Genomic DNA, 10,035 nt, shown 5'->3' with positions numbered 1-10,035 from the left:
CGTCCAGGCAGAATCAGATTTTCTCACAAATACAGTGGAACAACTTCCTCTTCTAGAACAGTAGATGGCGCTAAGATAAGGGATCAATTTGCTCGCCTTTGCCCATGGGAAAATGAGCGGTGAACAGGTGTGTTTCTGTCTAACTTTATCTATAATTAACCTTATTGAGGTTTTGGAAAATGTTTATTATATAGACAGAAATCCACATTAGCACTTAGTAGTAACGAACTCCACTCTAGGATAAGGGAATCTATAAGCTGAAAGCTGCCATCATGTTGCTTTTACTTTTTGTAAAAATGTTTCATTTACTGAATGACTCTATTTTTTTCGTTCTCCGTAAATTAATGAGAATTAATTTCATTTAATTGAAAGGGTCCCACTTATTCATTAATTTTGTTGGAATTCAGTCAGCGTAACTGTTAATGTAATAAAATAATGAATGAACAAAACAATATAGGCCTACAGTTGTTTCTTCCTTGTGATGTATTGTCCAAATTATTATTTTGGACAGACAAATGAAACCCTCCTTTCAATTAAATTAAATGGTCTCATTAATGTATGGAGAACGAAAGTAATAGATTCGTTCAGTGAACATAATCACTAATTTAGTCATTTCACACGCGTCTTATGTAGATTATTAGCCTAATATTATTTTTTAAAGCAACATATGACATAGATTTCAGCCTAGATTCCCCTAGAGAGAGTGAAGTGCTAATAGCGGTAATATGGATTTTTGTCAAGAAATAATTAACATTTTGCAAAAGAAAACCTCAATAAGGTTAATTATATAAAGTAATACAGAAACACACCGTTCACCGCTCATTTTCCTCAGCTGTAGTAGGCAGTGTTGGGAAAACGTATTTCGTTACAGAATAAATGCCCCAAAATGTCATTTGTAACGTATTCCATTACATTAGCTACTCAATCTGAGGGATTACATCCGCATTGAATTGCCTTTTAGAAGTGTAAGAATTGTGGCCATCTAATTCTGTTTACTAAACTGGGCTATTCTGGTGGGTGCGGTGATGCGGTGGTGACGCGTGTAACATGTAGGGTGGCACTGCCAATAAAGCACCTTAAAGCTGTCACAAAGATTATGAATAGGCTATGTAAAATATAGCAAGAAGATATTTTAATTGTTTATTAATAAACAAGTGTATCTTTGTCAGTGTGTCGGCTGAAAACATGAAGTTGACAATGCTCACTCGCGATCTTCGCCGCGCCAGGATTAAAGCCTACAAGACGCGTGTGAAATGACTAAAGTAGTGATTATGTATAGCCTACACTGAACGAATCTACTTTCGTTTCGTTCTTAATAATGAAAACATTTAATTTAATTGAAAGGAGGGTTTCATTTGTCTGACCAAAATAATAATTTGGACAATACATCACAGAAACAACTGTATATTGTTTGATTTGTTCATTCATTATTTTATTACATTAACAGTTACGCTGACTGAATTCCAACAAAATTAATGAATAAGTGGGACCCTTTCAATTAAATGAAATTAATTCTCATTAATTTACGGAGAACGAAAAAAATAGAGTCATTCAGTAAATGAAACATTTTTACAAAAAGTAAAAGCAACATGATGGCAGCTTTCAGCTTATAGATTCCCTTATCCTAGAGTGGAGTTCGTTACTACTAAGTGCTAATGTGGATTTCTGTCTATATAATAAACATTTTCCAAAACCTCAATAAGGTTAATTATAGATAAAGTTAGACAGAAACACACCTGTTCACCGCTCATTTTCCCATGGGCAAAGGCGAGCAAATTGATCCCTTATCTTAGCGCCATCTACTGTTCTAGAAGAGGAAGTTGTTCCACTGTATTTGTGAGAAAATCTGATTCTGCCTGGACGCGGAAAAATAGTGCCAAAAGTCACGTGACAGTTTTTCGTACTTGTAGAATTCTGTTTTGTAGTTGTAGAATTCTGTTTTGTAGTTGTATAATTTTGCTTTGTACTTGTATAATTTTGCTTTGTACTTGTAGAATTTTGTTTTGTACGTGTAGAATTTTGTTTTGTACTTTCAAAGATTTTAGTTTGTACTTGCAGGATATTTTGGTCATTGAAGAAATACGTTTCTATGTATATGTAAAACATACTGTATTTGTTTGATAGGTACGTTTTTTATTTGCAGAACAATATGCATTAGTTTGTGAGTGATGTTTTGTATTTACAAACCACACTGAGTTTGTTTGTGAATCATTGGGTGTGAGTAAAACACGTTTTGTTTGTGTGTGAGGTTTAGGCACATACTTCGCTCCATAGTTTTCTACTTCCTACTGTCACAAATTGTTTGTATCTTAATTTCAATCAATGTTTCATCAACCAATTGCCTAGTTTTATTAAATAAGAAGTATATAGTAAACAACAGATGATCATGACGGAGGCGACAGCGCGCAGACTGGACTTTGGTCTCATGAATGAAACTCGGCGTAACGTTATGCCTAAACCTCACAGGTCTGAGAAATATATAGACTATGCATATTTGAAAGCAAAGACAGGAGTCAATGACTAACCAGCCTAACCTAATAGTACTGTTATTCTGCAGCAGTCGGGGTGATAGAGACTGTCGGATGTTTGTTGGATTAGGGAGATCGTGCAGGCATGCATCAGCTATCTTTTTGAAGTTATGAAGCAAAGAAAGACGTTCATTTTGTTTTTATCTGTGATTTAATAAAAATAACGTGATCAGATCACATTTGATGAATGTTTTTTTTTTCGATTTAGTTTAGCGATGTGGGGATGACACAATCTAAAACACATATGGCAAAAAAGCATGGACCAGACTCGAGCCGGAAGTTGACAACCGGCATCGTCGTCATGGCAGCGCGCATTGTTTAAAGCAGAAAAAGGGAGATATATCCAGCTGCAGACCCGCAGCACCACCAGTTTCAGAACCCCAGCGCCAGAACCGGAAGTGAAGGAGGGGCGGAATTATTATTATTGCATTATAATTATTTTAGCAAGCATGTAAGGACAAACCGGGCCTTGAGTTCCTCATTTGATACATTGTAAGTTAAATGTAAACAAAATTGTTGTGATAAAACAGGCCTAGCTTGGGTTGAATTGGTCCTTTTGTATAGATTTTTAACAAAATAATGCCGAATTTTCTCTTTTTTTAGATTTTTACATTATTTTACACGAAAAATGCATGCTGCACATGTTCTTGTGAAAAAAAATATATTATATAAAAAATAACCATGCTTTTTTTTATTTTTTTTTTTATTAAACAATCAAAATCATCTTACAAATACATCTTCAATATCAAAACAATTTAAGATTTTTGTAAACACAATAAATAAATAAATAAATAGAACATAAAATATCACAGAGGTCTAATGAGTTATCAGATTGCGTATAATTTTGAAAACCTCCAATGATTGTCTTGTTTTATATCTTTCAAAGCTTTATTATACAAAGTTAACTCCTTCATAAAAACCAAAACCAGGTTGAACCAGGCTACATTAAAATGCCCATAAGTTTCAAGTATTATTTTTTTCACCATCATGATCAGGAAGTAACTCGTAATACAATGAAACGAATAACTGAAACTGTATACAATTATTTTACACAAAATCAATGTTTTAAAATGCTTATTGTACAGTAATCTATAGCATCATAACATTACGTAGAGAGTAGGACGTTTCTTGTTCAATAAAAACTGTTTCATGTGTAAAATACCCTCCAAATTACGTTAGGTGGCGTTATTAGGTTTCAAATCTAAGCTCCGCCCCTCAATTACGTTCCTTGCGCTGGTTTTGGTTAGAATCTAACGCCGCCCCTCACTTCCGGTTCTGGCGCTGGGGTTCTGAAACTGGTGGTGCTGCGGGTCTGCAGCTGGATACTATAGGAAAAAGGTGGAATGTATTGCCGACTCATCATGAGTTGCAGATAAGGGAAGGGAAGGGCGATCGCTACCACCTATGGTTACCACCCATGGGAAAAGGCGAGATCAGAACTTGCAGGCGTTATATGGGGTGCTTCTTATTTCTCATTTCATTTGTGAATCCTCGTTTCCTTTCCTTGCTTCCTTTCCTTGCGCCTCAGCTCCACCCCCTGTAGGACGCAAGGGAAGGAAGCGAGGAAAGGAAAGGAGGACAGAGGAATCGAATAAAAGCTTTTTTATATACATTGGAATACTTGATCACTGGTGTCACTCCACAGTGTCATCAGCAGCGCTAAAAGGATCTGCCCTTATGTTGTTGAAGTTTGGTTATTTAATAAATTCATAATAAATAATAATAAAGATAGGCTATACTGTTGAAATATCTGAGATGTGTGGTTTATATAAACTGCAAAGAGCGAGGAGGGATATTGAGAAGCACCCATGCCCTGCATAACTTAAGTACCTGGCATTTGCTGCGTGCTTCTGTCTGTCTAGCCAGACTTGTGCAATAGGCTATGCACGATCGCTTCCATGTTTTGTCTTAGCCCGCCCAGTTACATCCGGTGCTGCATCGGAAGCCGTTTTTGCATTAGGTGAAGATAATGGCAAATTACACTCACTGATTACAAGAACTTCAAGCGGTTAACGTGAATGATGATAACAATATTGTGAGGCAGTAGCAGTCACTCATAAGAGCAAGAAAGAGAAAGGCATTAAATTATGTATTTCGAGCTACATCGACAACTTTGAGAGTGAGTAATCTTTCATGAAAGAGAACTCATACAGATTCGGAACAAATTGAGGGTGTGTAAATTATGATTTTTATTTTTTTATTTTGGGTGAACTATCCCTTTAAAAACAATGTGGGGATCATTGAAGGCAACAATAGTGTCAACAAGCATGCCAACAAGCAAGCAAATCCATTATGTGTCCCAGACCACGACTCACAGGGTACAGACTCAGTGGGTATAGGTGTAAATCGGACAGTTTAAGTATTAAATGTTTAATTTTTTTTTTTTTAGCAAAAGCAGATAACTCCAAAAGTCATTTTTTTGTTGTTGTTGTTTGTGATCTGTGATCTGTCAGTGATCTCTACGATCAGCTCATGATGCTTTTGAAAAATTAAGCCCAGGCTGTTTTCAGGCCTTTCAAGCTGTGTGTAAACAAAGCAACAGCATAATTGCAATTATCACTATTACATTGCTGCAAGCTACTGCATTGAGTGCTTTATTATTAGAGGTCATCATTAGCTGGCTTGGTCGTTAACTGTTCATGCCAAAAATAGGGTAGGATCTGAAACTCTATGATTGAAGTTCTGATTATGTGGGCATTGTGCCTGCTTAAATCTTGGCAGTGAAATGAAAAATATACTGCTCAACTTTTGTATAGATGTGAATACATGTGTGCAACAGGCCTCAGCGTGTAGATAAGCACATCTTAAGGTATGTAGTACATATTTATCGTGACATGAACAATCCAGTTTCTCATACCTTTGGGATGGTCTAAGTCTTAAAGGGTTAGTTCACCCAAAAATGAAAATCCTGTCAGCATTTACTCCCCCTCATGATGTTCCAACCCTGTAAGATTTTGTTTATCTTCAGAACACAAATTAAGATATTTTTGATTAAATCTGAGAGCTGTCTCACTCCTCCATAGGCTTCTTAAGGACTGGCCAGCCCAAAGGTAAGATTTTTGTTTGTTTTTTTGCACACAAAAAGTATTCTCTTCACTTGATAAACTTAAGATTGAGCCACTGTAGTCACTCAGACTATTTTAACGATGTCTTTAATAACTTTTGGGCCGGCCAGTTTTGATCTCCGATTTAATCAAAAATATCTCAATTTTTTGGTCCGAAGATGAGCAATAGTCTTGCGTGGTTGGAACAACATGAGGGTGAGTAATTACTGACAGAATTTTCATTTTTGGGTGAACTAACCCTTTAAAGTGCAGTGGAAATACTGCAATCTGTATTCTGTCCTATTCTGATCCAACATGGCCAGACCTCTGAGAAAGCATCCTTTGACCTGTTTCCAAACTTTATGGATTATGGACATTGTCTATGGACAATGGACAATCTATGGAAAATGGACATTCTCATCCCCATTTTTGCAGTCTCATTCTGACATTCAATTTGAAAGGATGGCAAACCAGAAAAGCCTCTTGACCTTTCAGACACATTTACTTTTTTTACATTTAGTCAAATACACTGGGAGGGGTTGGGTGTGCTAAGTGGACTATGCTGCTCAGATTCTTAGTTTAACAAAGTCGATAGGTGCAGTAGAAGGCGTCACCATAAATGCAACTCATCCAATGACTTAGGAAAATTGCAATCATTTAAGCATGATTTTGCAAGATGTAAACAACACTGGTAGAAACACTTCCTGTTTCAGTTTGTAACTGTTTTCTTTATTTCACATGGAAAGAAAAAATCTTAAAGATGTTTGTTTAACTTTTTGACTCAGTTTTATATGTTCTGTTGGTTGTATTTTATCCCAGCTTTTATGTAGTGTTAAACAGGAAGTGCTTCTTGACCAGTTTTGTTTACATCTTGCAAAATGGTCTATAGACACGAGTTGTTCTTTTTGTGGTGCCTCTAATGAAACTGTTCTTTATATGTTCTGGGTATATCCTCACAAAGCTATTTTGGAACATTTTCTAATTTTATTAACCGCAATGTGCTTCCGGGTTTCTCTTTGTTGTAATGTTTTGTTTTTTTTAATATACAAAAATCTAAATTTAATGAATACTTTATAATTAATCTATTATTGCTCCTTGCAAAATTTCACATTTACCGCAGTAAATTCACTCATCAAAATCCCTTATTCATTGTTTTAAGAAGAGCGGTTCAACAGTCCATTCAAACTATTTCATTATCTAAGAATCTTAGAACTCTTAAAAACTTGTTTCAACTTTTTAATTAATTTTTTTATTTTTTTATTTGACAGGGACAGCGCACAATTTAAAACAATTCCACCAGAGTTAGCTAATAGTTAATTTGTGTCTGTTGTCCCTGGGCAGGTAGACAAAACACAACAAAAGACACAAAGCAACCACTGAAACAACCAATGCACTACATAAATGTACAAATGACATTTTATCCATCAATTTAAAATTGATAAAAAAACATTTTGATAAATACACCAGATACAGAATACAGAAAATACAATGCAATTAATGGCGACACTCTTGTGCTGATTTTAGATAAATGTTGAGGCTGGCTTTAAATACTGCAAAACTTCCTGAGTTTCTAATGTTGGTGGGTATTGAATTCCACTTCCCCACTACTTTGACGGAGTAGGCAGATTGATCAAAGGTTGACTTTCTAAGAGGCGGCACCAAATCACCCCTAGTTGATGCTCTAGTTTTACCGGCACTGCCACAAAAAACTAAGCATCCTCTAAGAGGAGGGGGTGCAAGTTCATGAACAACTTTAAACATTAGGCATGTGTCTGAATAAAAAAAAAAATAAATAAAAAACCGAGAAGATTATATTTTTTAAGAATATTACAATGATGGTAATCCTTATGTTTTTTGTCTAATACTTTTAAAATTTGTTTGTAAAGTGGGGAAAAATCATTGTGTGTACAAAAAGTTTTGCAGCAGACAATGACAAATGATGTCTGATACTCTTAAAGTTGTTCAAAATTAAATTTAACAGTCTTGATTACCATACTGACTTGTTTTTTAAAAGTCAGATTTGCATCAATTATAATGCCTAAATATTTAACATGCGTCACAGATGTAATAACTTCATCATTAATTAAAATATCAGGGTTAACTGAATTATTAATCCTGGCTGTAAAATACATACAAACTGTTTTACTTAAATTAAGGGTCAAACATGAATTTGCCAGCCAATCCGAAACCTTATTCATCAAAGCAGTCAGTTTAGCTGCAACGTATTCTTTAGATCTTGCATGAGTAAAAATCACAACGTCATCAGCATACATTTGGATGTTAACATCCGGACATGCTTGAGGGAGATCATTTATATATATATATATGTATATATACTGAATAATAGAGGTCCTAAAATAGACCCTTGAGGGACCCCTGAAATACAGTTAGCAAATGAGGAACACTTATCACTCTTGTGCATTGTTTTCTGTTATTCAAATAGGATTCCATCCAGGTCATGATATTAGCAGATAAATTAAATTTAGAAAGTTTCGAGAGTAAAACGCTATGATTAACGGTAATAAATGCCTTCTTAAAATCTAAAAACACAGATCCGACAACACCGCCTTTATCAAGTAGACTTTTGATTTGTTTTCAAAGAAAAAACAAATTGCTGTTTCTGTTGAGTGATGCTTTCGAAGAGAGAGAGAGAGAGAGAGAGAGAGAGAGAGAGAGAGAGAGAGAGAGAGAGAGAGAGAGAGAGAAAGAGAGAGAGAGAAAACAGGGAAGTCAGTATTTACCAATTGAAGTACTCTTGGTCTTGGACCAAAATTCTTGACCAGACACTGGTCTTTTTTTTTTTTTGCTCTGCTTTTCTTTTTTTTTTACATAGCCTATTACTACATAATAGGCTATAATATGTAACTTATGTATAAATTATGCTTTGCTTTCATTGTTATTTAACTGTCATTTTTATATTTTGGATATCTAAGTTGGGATTAATAATAAATATATTTAAAAAATCCCCCTCTGTCAAGTTCTAGGTTATCACATGAGCGCCCTCTACTGCTCAACTGGCTGCTTCACTGAAACATAAAAACTCCCCTGACTAGAGTAGAATTCAATTAAAACAGTAAATCCAAAAAAAAGTAACTAGTAACCACCATACACATTGTGTATTGTACATAACAACATATAAAATTAGCTAAACTTTTATTTAACAGAATATGTATTTAATATTTTTCTCTTGGTTCCGGTAATAAAATTTGAAATTGCGACAGAGTGTATAATTTGTTGGAAATTATGAGATGTTTCATGAGAAAAGAAATTACATGCTTGAAGATTGTTGGTTATGGTTTGAGAGAGAGAGAGAGAGAGAGAGAGAGAGAGAGAGAGAGAGAGAGAGAGAGAGAGAGAGAGAGATAGAGAGAGAGAGAGAGAGAGAGAGAGATAGAGAGAGAGAGAGAGAGAGAGAGAGACTTTTGCATAACTTTGAACATTTAATACCAGTGGTTTACCACTGGATTTTAAGAATGATACCCTGGCCAAACCCTTTTGAGGGTGCCTCAAATATTTAATTGTGTGCTTACAGTACAATACCAGTCAAAAGTTTGCAAACATTACTATTTTTATTGTTTTTAAAAGAAGTATTTTATTCTCATTAAATCTTATATATATATATATATATATATATATATATATGGATATATATGTGTGTGTGTGTGTGTGTGTGTGTGTGTGTCTGCTCTAACACTGAGAGCAGCATGGTTGTTCACTCAAGAATAGTCTTTACTAAGCCTGAGACAAACAACTAAAAACTGGTTAGTGGGCAGTGCATTCACGCATCAATGTTGCTCATAGATCAGCAGGAGAGATGTGAAACAGCTGGTACATTTTACGAAGTGATCATATAGTGGAATTAAACTCAAAATAAGACATACATTAAAGAAATAAGGTACAAATCACTGTCTCTGTTCTCATTTCTCATCAATTTACAATTGCAGACAGACAATAAATTTAAGCAACCTTAATTTTATATTTTTGGTATAAAATGGAATACAGAAAGAAAAGAACAGCCACCTAAAATGGCACCGACAACCTGAGACATAACAACCAACCAAAAACTGGTTAGTGGGCAGTGCATTCACGCATCAATGTTGCTCATAGATCTTAAATGGAATCAACAGAGAATCGGAGTTCACAAGCAGATTAACATACACAGTCATCTTATTTCATCATCGCAAATAACATATTTGACTTGACTGATAAAAACATGAAGTAAACTTGTGTGCAGTATTAAAGTCCAATAGTCCATTCTTGCATTTTAAAACATAAACTCCGTTTTTAATGACGCAGTACTTTTTGATGCGACTTACCAGCAGGAGAGATGTGAAACTTTCCTGGTGGTGACGTAACTCCACAATCAAGCACGCAAATGCGAGTGACGCAACAGCCAATTGCAAGTTTGCCCATTTAAAGCATGAATTTATAAACATTATTTTAAACTCCTTTATATATATAAA

This window comes from Pimephales promelas, chromosome 4 (genome assembly GCF_988280905.1).
Source record: "Pimephales promelas chromosome 4, fPimPro1.hap1.1, whole genome shotgun sequence".
NCBI lineage: Eukaryota > Metazoa > Chordata > Actinopteri > Cypriniformes > Leuciscidae > Pimephales > Pimephales promelas.
The sequence above is the reverse complement of the archived record's forward strand: the minus strand, read 5'-3'. Positions refer to the sequence as shown.